General features: G+C 34.5%; 1 long non-coding RNA gene across 1 annotated transcript; it reads right to left on the bottom strand.

The window, feature by feature from the left end:
• Window positions 1–13,375: 13,375 nt before the first annotated feature.
• On the bottom strand, window positions 13,376–14,314 carry LOC113287228. Its single transcript, XR_003329872.1, has 2 exons — window positions 14,155–14,314; window positions 13,376–13,754 (listed from the first exon to the last, which is right to left on the bottom strand). It is a non-coding gene; the product is annotated as an uncharacterized LOC113287228 (long non-coding RNA).
• Between the last annotated feature and the right edge of the window lie 789 nt (window positions 14,315–15,103).

Here is a 15,103-nt window from a genome sequence, read left to right as displayed (position 1 = left end):
ACTCCATCTGCCGCTTCCTGACCGCCACATCAGGATCCATGTTGAATCTTGTCCATTTAATGACTCTCAAATCTCAAAGTCAAAGTACACCTTTTTTTATAACAGTGACTAGGCATCACCGGGGCCTTACGGCCCCGGATCAACCTCTCTTATTACGTACATGGTTTATTCCTTGTAACAATTCATTAAAAAACACTACAACTTAGTTAATGTATCCAAATGCTTAAAAATCAACTATAACTTAGTCAATTGTACAATAAATAAGGGAATTTTGATAAAGTACCCCCATTTTTTTAAACCCATAAAATAAATGCCTCCGTTTTTTTCAAACTTGTTAAAATGCCCTTACAGTTTACTTTCACGCTTTGGGCCCACATATTGAGTCAATAGTCGTTTACTAAGTAAAAAAAAATGAGTGAAATTACCATAAACCCCTCAAACTAAACCTAAAACGAGTGAGAGAAAGTAAATCTCACATGAGTTGTGGTGGTTGTTGTTGATACTTCGAAAGACAGAATAGAGAAGAAATTCCACGAACTGATGATGAAATTGTTGTGGTGCTGATGAGATTGAGAAGTTCAGAAGACAAATCCATTGAGAATCGAAGAAGAATCCCAGAATCACACAGATAGGGTTTGTATCTGGGTGAAATTGTTGAAATTGTGAAGCTGAGCTAGGGTTCTGAACATAATAGCATATTATCATGGGTTCATGGATGAAGGTGAGATCTCAGAGAAGAATTAGGGTTGGCTGTTGTTTCCTTCAAGAGCAGGGAATAGATTTATTCAAGGATTTGATGAGATCTGAAGCTGGAAGAGAAAGGTTTTGTGTGTTGAATTCATGGGTTTTGGCTGAATTCGAACTCTCAATCGAATATTCAGCTGAATGAAGAATCTGAAGGTTAGGGTTAGTGGTGGATATTTGTTGAAAGGGGTTATATGTATGTTAGGGTTTGTCTACTGGACTGTTTCAATAGGGTTTGAAGGTGGAATTTGAATGGAAGAAGCTACAGAAGAAAGTTGGGTTTGAGCTCGATTTGCAACCAGATGAGGAAATCAGGGAGAAGATGGAAATTGTAATCAGGGTCTCTGAGCTTCAATTGAAACAGACTTGGGGTTTGAGTGAATTTGAGATTGTTGGAGTCACTAGTGAATTTTAGAGATAGATTATATAATGGAATAGGTTGCAATTGCAGTCCATGTTAATGGAGGAGCTGAACTGTAGATGTATGCTTAGGAATCAATTGGTACAGTGTGAATACAAGACTGAGAAAGAGATGGTTTGATAATCAATAGATGTATATTAGGAATTTACAGGGAGGTGTTTCTTGAATTGTAAGGATTTGGGTTGGATTTCTTAGCTCAAACTGGTGACATTATAAGCTGAGTCAAAGATGGAAGCGGAGAGGGGTCTCAACTGAAGTTGCAGTGAGATGGTTGGAGCAGACACAGTTCCTGATACATTTGATCACATGTATAATCGAGTCCCCTCAACAACTTAGTGCTGACGGGAGAAGAAGGAAGACTATGCTTACCCTTGCCGAAGGATAAATGGCAATCGCTGAGGTGAGCTTCTAACAGATTTAAAAGCATGTACTTCAACTATGATATACAAATACGGTCAAATTTTATACACCTACTTAACATATCTTGTCCGTTCCACCTCATAATTGTTCCACTTGGTGGAACACCGGAACTCAATACAGAGCCTCTGGATAACATTATTTTCCTAGGTTAACATTCCTCATGTGTTCTCTATATAGATTTTTTTGCAAAGTATAGTTTGAACTGTTTGTACTAATATACCACTCAATTGTCATATAAGCAAGTCTTTTATCTGGAACTATGATTACATAGCTTACCTGATGTATCATTCATAGTTTCAGATACAAACAAAAATGCTTCGTTATATTATTCCTTCAACTAATGGCTTTGTACCTCATGATGTTACTGTAATCACCAGGTTAACTAAGATGTTCTATTTTTGTGCGTGATAAATGCTAGCTCAAATTCCATCATTATCGGATTCACATTTAATGCACTATCGCAATATAACTCCGTTCAGGCAACTTTAGGAACCTCAAATGATTTAGGAGTACTCATCAATATGATAGCTACAGATTAGTAGATATACTTTTTTTTTATGTAACATTTTCTGGGTTTTGCTTACCTATCTTGGTTGTGATGATAGAGTAGCGGACTAGCAGGCAGTTTCACACACTTGCACTTTTCTACATAAATTGATCCTTTCAGGAAGCTTAGAGCTAAGTTGTCATCTGGCCGAAAGTAATGTGCACCCATGCTGACAAACGACCATTTTAATCTCTTCTATTGCAATGCATGTTGGTGGACTGGTTTGTATTATAGAGCATGGTGTTGGTGTTGCAGGTAATAAGAAGAAATGGAGTTGATTTGGACTCGATTCGACTCGGCGATTCAAGAAAATCCAAACTCTACTCAGGAAGAAGGGCCTTTTGGACATTTTGACTCTGCCACCTAAGCGTTAACAGCTGCTAACTGCCGTTTAGCGTTTTTTGAATAAAACGGTCAAGGCAAGAGTACTTTAACAAATTTAAAAAAAACGGGGGCATTTTTTTAATGTAATGTTAAAAGTAGGGGTACTTTATCAAAAAGCCCAATAAATAACTTATATCATTACAGGGTACCCATACTTCTATAATATCAGTAAACACCTAATACATCAATACTAATATAATCAGTTTGTATTTAGGCACACAGTTCCAACAAAAATATATCTTGGAAAAAAAAAGTCTTTGTCTAATTTTTGATATTGTCTAAGGAAATCAGTTTATTAAGATAACTTAAAATACTAAATCTATTTTTTTTTGTTTTTTTATTATTCGGATTCCAAAAATAATACAATTTAAACTTGGATTTCTATGCGCTATATTTCTCAACTCAAAATGGGCTAGTATTTATCTATAGCCTATTAGAGATGACTCTATTATACACGCACTACCCAACTTTTACCTGATTATTACCCGACATTCTTTTATATCCAATTTATCTGAAACTTAATACTCCCGATTATCACTAAAGCATATTTTTTCTTCTTTTTCTTTCTTTTTTTTTTCGTTTCAGAATTTGAGTGAGAGAAATCCAGTGATGAACCCATATTATGGATATGTGGAGCAGATATTTAAATCTATCCCTTCACATATTTAGTATCACAGTTTTTTTATCCATTAAAAATGGGTTATCTAATATAAAATCATTTAATTTATTCTAGGTTTTAGGTTGGGAATCTAGTACCAGGAATTGAATATACTAATTTAAAAAAGTCCACCAAGGAATGTTAAACAATGGTGCTAATAGACATTGCTTGGCTTGCCAGTAACGTGATCAAAGGTAATTATCTAGTAAAACTATGCTAATAAGTTTTCATTTTTTATTTGTATAATATATAAAAAAAAATCTAGGGTTTAAACAATTTAGTATATCACATCCTCTAGTTTAGACCATTGTATCGAATTTCAAAATCATTTTTGTTAATTCTTCAAATATGAGCACCATTGTAAAGGTATTATAAAATATGCATGGGTTATTAAAACCGAATACTATGTTGTCAAACAAACATTATTCTTATATCTAGAATTGTGTATTCGTGTACCAATCAAACTCATTTTTAATTCGCATTGTTTCAAGGGTCTAAGATGCAACCAGGTGTGCTTGCATTCCAGGGTTATTAGTGCATATATATATTATATATCTAACTGAGTTACCTTATCTTTTCCACTACTACTAACCCTGTCAGCCCAACCTTTTTGGTTATTGAGGTTAGTAAAAGTTGCAAAGAAATACTAATTAGTGAACTCATATATTTAAAACTAAGTGGCGATGGGACGTAGTTGTATTTAGCTTAGTTAGATCCCTGATTGCAGACATTATCAACGTATAGATGTGGCTTCTTGGCTTAGTAAAATTCTTTATAATAAACATTATAAATTTGCAGTTTATAACAATGGTAAATGATATTTTCTTAAGTCTTCGCCTAACTACTCCAACTCAGAAACTAAAGAATGGATATACCAAAGCAAACCCACTGAACAGTTGAAGGTAGGTATAAAGTATTTTGACTTTCCTAGAACACCTCCTTACAAAAGAATTTAACAGTATACTGATCTTGTATCTAATCATTTATTGATCTTTGATTGGGAATGGTAATGTTGCTACTCAAAGACAAAAATATTACTGCATGTGTTATCAAATCATTGATCTTCAAGCTAAATATCAGGTAATAAGAATGTGACATATACCTTAATACACCTTGAAGAACCCATATACCTTATTACACCTTCGAGTGTCTTTAAAAAAATCAATTTGAACCTACGACATCAGGTTTTGGAGACTCGAAGCTTAACAATGAGCTAAAGCTAGGAACCTTAAAGATCCAGTTGAAATAGTGTTTTTCAGACACGATATCGTAAAATAAGAATCAGTCTTATTTCAGCAAGTTGCATGATTCCATGACAACTGAATGTGACCATAGATTCAATGGTAGTCAACGTACAATGTGATTTATGTGGATGATCCCATATGTTTTATATTGACAAATACCAAGTCTAGTTTGAATATTTAGTTATTAAATCGAAGTTAAATTATTTATTTGAAAACGAATAAATGTAAAATTCAATATCTGCTATGATAAATTAGCTTGCGAAAAAAACAATACTTTCAAGAACACCAGAGCAATAAATCTACATTGTTTTGAATAGTAAGCATAAAATATGGAGATATTTACAGCATGTTAATAACGTTATCGTCGTATGAGGATGATAACATGAATAATGTAGAATCTACCGAAATTGGTGAAGCAATTGTTAAAGCCTTTTGAGGTTGTTAATGTATATTGCATCCCATAAATAAGGCAGAACTAATAATCGATGCCTTATTGAGGATAGTGGCTCATACTCAGGAAAAACCAAGCATGAAGAAAATGGTGATTTTCAGTCTTTTGATTGGGATAATTACAGCAAAAACATAATCAAAGAATTTTAAATTAACAAACAGTAACGGAAATAATATAACTTGACTATAAGATATCTTACCAAGAAGTAGATTGAGAAAACTAAAAAAGATTCTTACATATAAAACAACATAATATTAAAGTATCCTTAGCCTCGAAGTTGAATGTATATGTCTTTGGCTCATCCATGAAGCCTCTTTTTTTGGGCATTCCACTGTTCTTGCATAGTTATATTCTTTCAAGAGTCCAAATCTTGGTTTCTACATATGTCTCCAATGTTGTTTTAAGTCTTATAGCCTAGTGTGATTTGTTTTGATTCCGCCTTCTTTGTATTTACATAAACTGGCGCCATGTATTTGCAAATTTTCAATTTGGACTCATCCTTTGGAATAAAAAAGGATCGACGCACGTTCATTCTGCGCATACGGATTCCATTATCTGGTATCCCGAATATGCAATCATTTTCTCGTCAATATCCATGAGCAGTAAATTAGAGTTGTCCTCCTCGTTTTTCATTAATGATTTATCTCCATTGACATCTTGTCATGTGGAGATAAGATGTCAATGCTGAAATATAGGTATTGTCCTTTTTAGCTTGATCAGAATCATGTAATGTCAAAATGAGTAAATACAATATCATTCCAATCTTTTTTTATTTAGTTTTGTAATGTTGTTTATTTTTTCAAGCTCATACTCTTGTTTGTTTTCCTTTGTATGGCTAAATATGCCTTTTCAACTTTAGGCTATGTTTAAATCATTATTTATACGATTTGAATTACTCAAAAGGTTCAAATCTTACACAACTTTCCTTGTTGTTTCTTCCTATGATTCTGCAAGAAGTTTTCCGATTTATATTTGTCCAACATATCTCCAGTCTCTTTTTCATGGATCCAAGTAGGGTCCTATACTCAATTCCAACTCTTTTCATTGTTATGTAGCACGTTTTTGTTTTTTCAACATCGCGGTCATCCACAGTCTTTTTTCCATATTGTTCACTACTTATTACTTATGATCCTCTGCGAACATAGTATGTTATTCTTTGGTTTATTTTAACTTTGCATGGTGTGTCTTATATATATATATATAAACATATGTAGTGATTTATGGTTATCCGAAAAATCTATTTATCATTGAATTTTATTTTATACCTCTACCGTGTATTTTATTCAAGAATTTATATCAGAAAGAAATACTATCAAGATAGGAAATATTCGTCACATATATGGTTATTAAAAATATAATTGTTGGTACATCTAATACGAATAGGAAAATATACATCACGTACATGGTTATTAAAAATATAATTATTGGTGTATATCTATAACTGAACTTAGGGTCTCTGATGCAATTGGCACCGTATATTTAGTAAAGTATCAGATAAGAATAGTATTTTTCACATAATATATACTTTTAATAAAGTATTTATAGGTTTGTATTTCTAGTAATACTATATTGTTTTTGCATTTTAATGTTTTCACCTAGAATTTAAAATCTTTTTGTTGCTCTTTATGATTTTTATGGTGCACACTGATACTATTGGCACTCAAATATATATCGACTAAAACTTAACATCAACTTTGTTGGCCACACAATTAAGTTACATATTTGTGCTTCCATAAAAAAAAAAGGTAACCGTTCAATTCCGTATAGATTTACATAACTGACTACTCTTAAAAACCTATATGGATTTTAGTTCCATACATTTATCAAAATCGTGTATAAAATTTTAATCACATATGTTTGACAAAAAAATTTAAAGGACTAACAAACCTAACCAATAAAGAAGATAGTAACAAAGTTCTAAGAAACATTAACAAAAAGTTGAAGATCTAGCATCAAGTACATCCAAAATAAAAACAGAAAATAGTTGAAGAATAATCCTTAAATAACACCTAGAAAAAAGATTTCATTAGTAAAATTTCTTAAGGGAAAACATCAGTAGAGTCATGGGTATCAACAAAATTTTCTTCCTTTCACCTTCTTGGCATCATCATCATCTTCTTCTTCTTCCTCTTCTTCTTCTACCCATATTCTTTCTACACATAAGTACGATTTTGTCTACGCTCCGTATTCAACTATTTATTCAAGTTCCTCCAAACACAGTTCATCTATTACTATCTTAGCTTTCTCCAAGGATGTCATCACTCCAAATCCAAGCATGTACGTGCTTTGCTTTATCTTTTCCTTTTTCCATCGATATCCAAACATGTATGTGTTGCGCTCCGTCTTCTTCCTTTTTCTATCTTCTTCGTAGAATCTGTCATCGCATGCTCAAACATCAATATGGGTAATTACCTCAATCGTTTTATGTTCCACTATATCCTTGCTCAAGTATATTTGTTCCTCGGGCTTTGATCTGGTACCCAAGACTGCTCGCCTGTTCCTTTCCTAACATACCTGAACATATACTTCATGGCACGACCACCAATGTCCATAGCTACATCTTTCTCACAAAGACATCAATTTTTTAGGAAAATGCACCATATGTAGGTTAACATTCTGTGACATATACATGTTACTGATAAATTTTAAAAACAAAGATGCAATAACTACATGGACATCTGCTACCCACAGTCTCTAAACAGATTTCCTCGAATAATGTTTTTGCGTTTTAGGTTTCATACCATGGATGTGGCGAGGTAGTAAAATTTTGGAAAAAATGCACATCTATAACGACATCTTTATCAACAAATACGACTTTAATACCAATAGAACCTTATGTAAGTAAATTACATACAAAATTTAAGTTTTAGCTAGAAACCGGCAGTTTTACGTGTATAGAGTTCCCCAGGAAACTAAAACACGGTCTGTTAAAAATAATTAAAGAGGTGTAACTTTTGGACCAAAAAAATAGGTAGATCAATTCTAAGGCTAGTGATCGATTAAGAAATATAAGTAAATTTTTTATGTGGTTTAATAAAATTGGTATAAAATGCCTTAATTGTTGACAGGCATTTATATCATCTCCAGGAAACAATGCCCAAAAAGCAGTGGAAATTAAGGAATCATGCCCGTTTTGTTAGAGCACCAAACTTAACCTTCTAAGAGTAGAAAAAGTCTGATAATATCTTACTTGCATACCCATATTCCCCTGGCACATCTAGTGCTGCACATGGGCGGGTTTGGCCAGGTATTAGCTAAAATCAACCTCGCACCCACAGACTGTGGGTTTTTATTTTCATAACCAATCCCGCATCCACAAACAGCGGACCGGTTCTGTTACCCGCCCGCTACGGGTTGAGAGGGTTTGGGTTTAGACCCGCTTTATATTCAATAATCATTCGCACACATTAGTTTTAAATTTGTAAAGCTTTGCCCAATCAAAAACGGAACTGGCTAATCTCCTAAAGGACGAGTCTCTAGCAACTGTCCCATTCCTTGTGTTGGGAAACAAGATTGACAGGCACGATACAGTCTCGGAGGGGGATCTGAAGTATTATTTAGGTCTCCTTCGTACACAGACAAAGAAAAGACTGATTTTGATGCCTTGTACGACCTATCGAGGTCTTCATGTGCAGTATTGTCCGCAAGATGGGTTATGGCGATGGCTTTAGATGGGTATCCCAACACCTATAAGTATAGGAATTTAGTTTGTGATATAGCCTGATAGTATATTTTCTTCTCTTTTTATTTTTGATCATTATTGTTTTAGCGGGTTTTCAGATGGGTTTGGGTGGGTATTAGCTAAAACCAACCTCGCACCCATAGACAGCGGGTATTAATTTTCATAACCAACCCCGCATCCACAACGGGCGAGTTCGGATTAAAAACCCACGGGTTTTGCTGGTACGGGGGGGTTTGGGTATGATGGGCGGGTCTTGTGCAGCCCTTGCGAGAGACATTTTCTGTGGCAATCGTCATACAATTTAAGATTACAGTCGATTATATACTCTCAAGACCCTGCAAAAAATACCAAGAAAAGTGATGTTTAGCTTTTAAGCATAGGATTTCCAGAATTTCTGCTGCTTGCAGGTTTCTCGTGACCCTGTCCGTGGTCTCTGAGAACACACCAATTGACATTTCTACCTGTGAAGGAAAGATATTACCGTTTGAGTACATCTAAAACCAATCAAAGACGCCTCAATACGAACCATAGACATGTAATGAAGCACCCGTGAAAATTATAGACAAAATGAACAATTCATAACCATGTTAGCAAAGCATAAGGGGTCCGATGAAAAAGAATATGACCACCAGAGCTGATCTGCAGAGATAATGAACTACCTCGGTTAGCTATCTGTAAACCTATCAATTTCCACTAAAGTCCACTTCAGTAGAATGGCGATAAGTAATAAATATTGGCAGCGCACAAAGATCCAAGTAAGATTAGCTGCACCAAAACATGTGTAACCATAGGGTCCCTCCACCATTTGTGGGAATCGAACCCACGACCACATGGTTCAAACCTATGCGCTCTTCTGACTGAGCTAAGATGGCAAGTGGCAACACAAAAGGAATTGCAAGCGAACAGATTCATAATCATATATCTTGAGTTATTGAATTTTCACAGCATCACAACAATGTATAATTACGCAGGTGCCACTGTAGTACAGTGGTAAAGTCACTGGGTGATGATACCAGTGACCTGAGTTCGAAACTCGCCAGCATCAAATTCTTTACCGATCAAAAAAAAAAACGTACGGTTACAAAAATAAAAATAAATTTGAACTTTCTTAGTAATTGAACAATTCCATGTCCATGGAAACTGGCACCAACATCCCCACAGTGATATGAGAGATCTGGTTTTAGTTCTTTGGTCCTAAGACCGATAAAAGTTTCATCCCTTTCTTTGCTACTTCCAGATTAATAGTAACCATTACTGGTTGTGGCAGCTAAACCCGCACAAATGAGTAGCTTAGCCACCATTTCCTTCAATTTTCTAAAGTAAGAGTAAATGGTCAATTCCACTGATAACTATGTTTTTCAGAATGATCCCCGCAACTAAGTTATAAATGATATGTCAACTCACCCAAATGTTTTTCGATGAGACTCTACGTGCTCATTAATGCTGAAATACGACTAATAATTCAACAAAAAAAGGATCTTTGAGAAAAAAACAGCAGTTTCCAATTACCCAGAAATTGCTATAGTAGGAAAACACACAAAGGAAAGAATTGCACATAATAGCCAAAAACATTGTACAAATTATTTCTGGGATAACGGCCATATAAAAAAAAGGTAATCAAACTGCATAGGGGAAGCAAGAAGAATGTTAGAGAACAATAATTCTGGATACATATACTATACACGTTCATAAAGATGTTGTACCATATATGTTCAGAGAGTCACACGTTGTGGCCAAACAGAGACTTAGTGAAGACTAACACTTGTATGCCTAGAGACCAAAATTTTGGGCGTCTGTAAAATGGTTGGTTTACTCAATAACTAAATGGAAACATTGTTCCACAACATTTTTCTTTCAAAATAATGGGAGAGAAATCATTAGAACATACTCAGAAAAAATAGGTAACCAAATCCTTAACAGTGCTAATTTCAATAAGTACCAAGTGCATAATTTCTTGCATACTCAAACTACTAAATCGAAGAAAACCTTAGTCTCTCTGATTTTAAGAAAGTCGCTGAGATAAATTCTAGCGCAACAACATCCATTACCTGAATTACTATGGTTTGTCATAATAATTTCACCTAAGAAAAATGGATTTAGCCGATTCATAAGAAAAAAACTGTATTTTACAATAGAAGCAGACTTCGGCAGAAACCCTTACTTAACTCAGCAACAAATTGGTTCGAAGAGTGAAATTTTACCACTCAGAGAAAAATTCCTTAAATGGGTTGAGAAGATACTTTACCCGCCTATACTGTACTCCTGAAATCTTTTCCGGGTGCTTTGTCAATTGCATAGATTATTGTTTGCAGAATTTGTGGTCTCCACCACAATACACCTGCAAAAACATCCATACATGTAAGATAGATTTCAAACAGTGACAATGAGCAAGAAAGTACATATGATGATCATTCTATTGGTAATATGATGTACGAGTACAGTCTATAGAACAAAACTTGTAATCTTTCTCAATGGCTTCACAGAGCAATAGTAAGTCTCAAAGTCACATCGGCTACACTTTCTCAGCATTGTTTGTTATTCAAGCTTCAAGTGATTCTTATAGCTATCCTTTAATTGTATAAAATATATTACGTCCATTCTCAAAGATAGTAAAATCTACAGGGATTAATGTAATATCAGAGTCAAGACTCAAGTGCACTTGACAAACCCTACCCCTCGGCACTCAACTTTTCTCACCTACCACTAATATACTATTACTCGAAACCACTGGCTTCATTTCTCATTTCGTTGTGGTTGTACCAACCTTGTAACACTTTAAGTAAAATGTAATGAGAGTAACATATCGGACCATGAAAACGAAAATGAAGTCAATAAGATTATTAATAAAAACATATCCATAACATTTCTTTTTACAAAACCCTAGTCAAACCCCGTTTCAGATTCACTTTTATGACTTCTCTACATCATCTTCCTCATTTCGCTCCTCATTAATTTCTTTGCCTCACCATACTTAGTGCTCAAATATCACTCAAGAAACAACAAAAATTTAAATGTAAATGCATAATCCAACAATTCAGAAATAGTCTAATCATGTAGCCAAAATCTCTGAATATTGTAGAGAAATATATGGACTACAACTTACCATTTAGGGCACTTTAAATGATTCTTGCATAGGATCCCAGGGCGAGCCTTTCAACAGATGAACCTCGACTTATTTTGCAGTTCTGCCATACCAAACTTCAATTCTTTTTAACTTAAACACTCAAGAAAAAATAAGGAGGCAAGCATTATCAACTGCATAGGATTTCAATGGCTTTTCAAAAATAACAGGCCTTATTATCATGATGCAAATAAATTCCTGAAAGCGGAAAGGGTAACAATTAAACTACCACATAGTAGGCTTAGTTTCACTCTGGAGTCATCATTGAATCCTTACCTTGCCCAGTCCATGTTAACTGGATCCCCCTGACCATGTTTATTAACTAAAAAACTTACAACAGATCCCGACTGTATTATCATTGGAGTGGACACATCTCAGTTCAGATAATCACAAAAACGGTGACAGCAAGAACACAATTTTCTAGTGGTTCTCCGTAAGACCTATACAATTTACAGAACTTACTCATGAAACATCATAAGAATAACTTACCGATGTTTAGTGACAAAACACCTTGTGTAGCTCGTAAACCATGGGTACTGATGTGGTTTCTAGGTCAGAATTCAAAAGAAGAGGAAAGGGGTAGCGATGGGGTCTGGGTGGTTGTGGTGGTGCCAAAAAGTGAAACGGTGGTTGTTCTCTGAAAAGTGAAAGCCAAAACTGACTATAGTATATGGAGTCTATGGACTACACAAACTTATGCTAGCTTTCCTTATGAGATAAAGCCTGTTTGCTTTCTTAAGTTGCAGCACAGGACATATACTATGTTTTTTATTGAATTTGCTCTTGCTACACTTGAATCTTTGATGATTAATTTATGGACTATTCTCTTTCTCTTCACTTCTTTTTAGATGCTTACCAAACTTCTAACAATGTCAACTTAGACAGTTACACATCATCTCTCATATATGCCACTACATATGCTTATCACATTTTCAACATTTATTATCAACTAAGATAATAACAATGTGGGATGCAATATACTAATTATGACATTTGGTTGAAAATGAATAGCATATTTAGATACAAAAATTCACTTTACACACTACTGGAAGGATACAATTGGTTACTTTGAATACTACAGGCATGAAGATTTCCTAAGCAGTTAAGAATTGCCGATTCAAGCAAAGACATGAAAACTATCTAGTCATACTACTGTTTAGATCGGGAGCTAAATCTGATTCAAGCAAAGATTTCTACTAAGCATTTCCACCAACTTTAAAATCAAATACAAGAAAACCAAACTAATTTTACTTGATAATTAATCATACTGGTATCTTTACTTCATGCTCCAATCATCTGCGAACAGTTTTACACTTTCGGAGGACAAAGGAAAAGAGGAAAGAGCATTACGTCCATCTTATACATTCTAAAAACATTTTGTTATAATGGACAAAAGGAAGATTTGTATCAATTAATATATTTGTCAGTTAGAGTACTAAGAAAAATGAGAAGATGACTGGAAAAAAAGTACAAAGGAATGACTAAATGCAACTATAAACACCAACCTTTTTGGTGGGTTAAGCTTGTGGGCAATCCATGATGTACACCTTCTACTCCACATACTCTTTCTAATTATTCTACAGATGTAGCAAATCGACAAATATTTAAAGAAATTGCATCCAAGTTAGGAGGCTATAACAGACATTATTGTGCCAATGAAAAGCAACAAATAGTTTGTGACCATAAAAATAAAACTCATTATCTGAATCAGTAAGTGTTAACTGATCTATTGAAACCCAACATTACTATTAACTTCTAAATTTATCACAAAGTTCAACATATACCACAAATATATAAGTTCCAAAAGACTTTTCCACTGGATAAAAAACAAAAACACCATATATAAGGGACAATCCATTCACAAACTTATCATAGTCTATAGTAAATTACTAAATTTGGGTATGCACTAACTTCAACACAGAGTCACCACTTAGGATTGAAGATAAATGTGCGGTTAGATCTAATAAATCTTTAAACACGTAGTCTTAAATATACATCATCTGTGAGTGCGTTAGTTTACATTCTAGGTTCAAAATCTGCCATGTCGTCTGCTGGGAATCTAACACCAACTGTTGGAACAATCTGCACAGAGCAAGTTTAAGAAAATTTTTGAGTTTAACCTGTGATTCGGAATTAGAAAGTTCAATCTTTCAATGAACATGACTACCATGATTTCCATTATGAAACTCATATGAAAAAGATAAACCATAGACTCAAATTAAGCGTAACCCACGCAAACCAAAATCTAATTAAAAATTGTTTTAATCATCGTGCTCAAATTTGAAGAGATTCTTGTAAGAACTGTTAGTGGCTGAGAAGTAGGAGCAAAAAACCCTAGAAATTGATAAACCAAGAAAACCCCAACTCTGCCCAAACCAAATTGCAAAAATCATACAAATCTTATTAGAACCCATAGAAAGGAGTAACTCAATATTGGAAATAAAAACGAATCGAAATCCTAGATATATTTCAAGATCCATACCTGTTCGAAGAATTACAATATCTTCCTGTGAGAAACAGTGATGCAAATAATAAACCGCGAATCATACAAAACTAAATTGAAAAAATCAAACAGAATTTCGATTATCTGTATTGTCTTTTAGAGTGGAGAGAGGAGAAGAGGAAAAGGAAGGATAAATGAAAGCGGCCCATCATATTTGTCACCCCGTAACCCACGCCCCATCTTAACATTACCGCGAGTCTTTCCCAGACGTCCAAGTCAAACTCCATCCGGATGATCCCGACCATCGGATGACAATTTTCGGTAAATCCTGTCCACTGATCGACTCTTTGGTAAAAAAGACAAAGTATACCATTTTCTATAACATTGATTAATTAATTTTATTGTTAAAGGATAAAAGGTATTACATTAACTAGTTGGAAGCCTAACAAGCTAAGCTCCAACAACATAACTACTACATTAATTGAACAGGTTATTGTGCTAGCCTACCAGCGTGCCTCATGGATAATCTAGCCAAGGAAGTCGAAGCGGATGGGACTGAAATTGTGTCACAAGGGGGGCAAATTAACATAGAAATTGACGTCTAGTCCCAAATTTGTTGGGCTTTGGACGCTCTAGTCCAACCATTTCAGGCCTACTACCGGTTAGTCCTAATTTACAAAATTAGGAACGGGCTAATCCTTTATCAAACGATTTAGTCCAAAACAGACATTTTCGATGACAAAATTACACATCAGCTTTTCGTGAATTAGTTTAGGTTGATTTCTTCGATCCTTAGTCTATAAACGTTTTCATTTCTCTACTTCTCATTTCCGATAAACTTGTATCTCTGTCTCTTCCGATCTGTTGAAGGAGACGATGGAGTTTATTAGCGGAGTTACCAGCAATCATCGGAGGTATTGAAAACTCACAATCGTTTTGAGATTTTAAAAAGTTTCTGATTTTTTTTCTTCCAGATTTTGAAAACTCA

Source organism: Papaver somniferum, chromosome 6 (assembly GCF_003573695.1).
Source record: "Papaver somniferum cultivar HN1 chromosome 6, ASM357369v1, whole genome shotgun sequence".
In the NCBI taxonomy this organism is placed as follows: Eukaryota; Viridiplantae; Streptophyta; class Magnoliopsida; order Ranunculales; family Papaveraceae; genus Papaver; species Papaver somniferum.
This window is presented reverse-complemented; position numbering and strand designations above follow the sequence as displayed.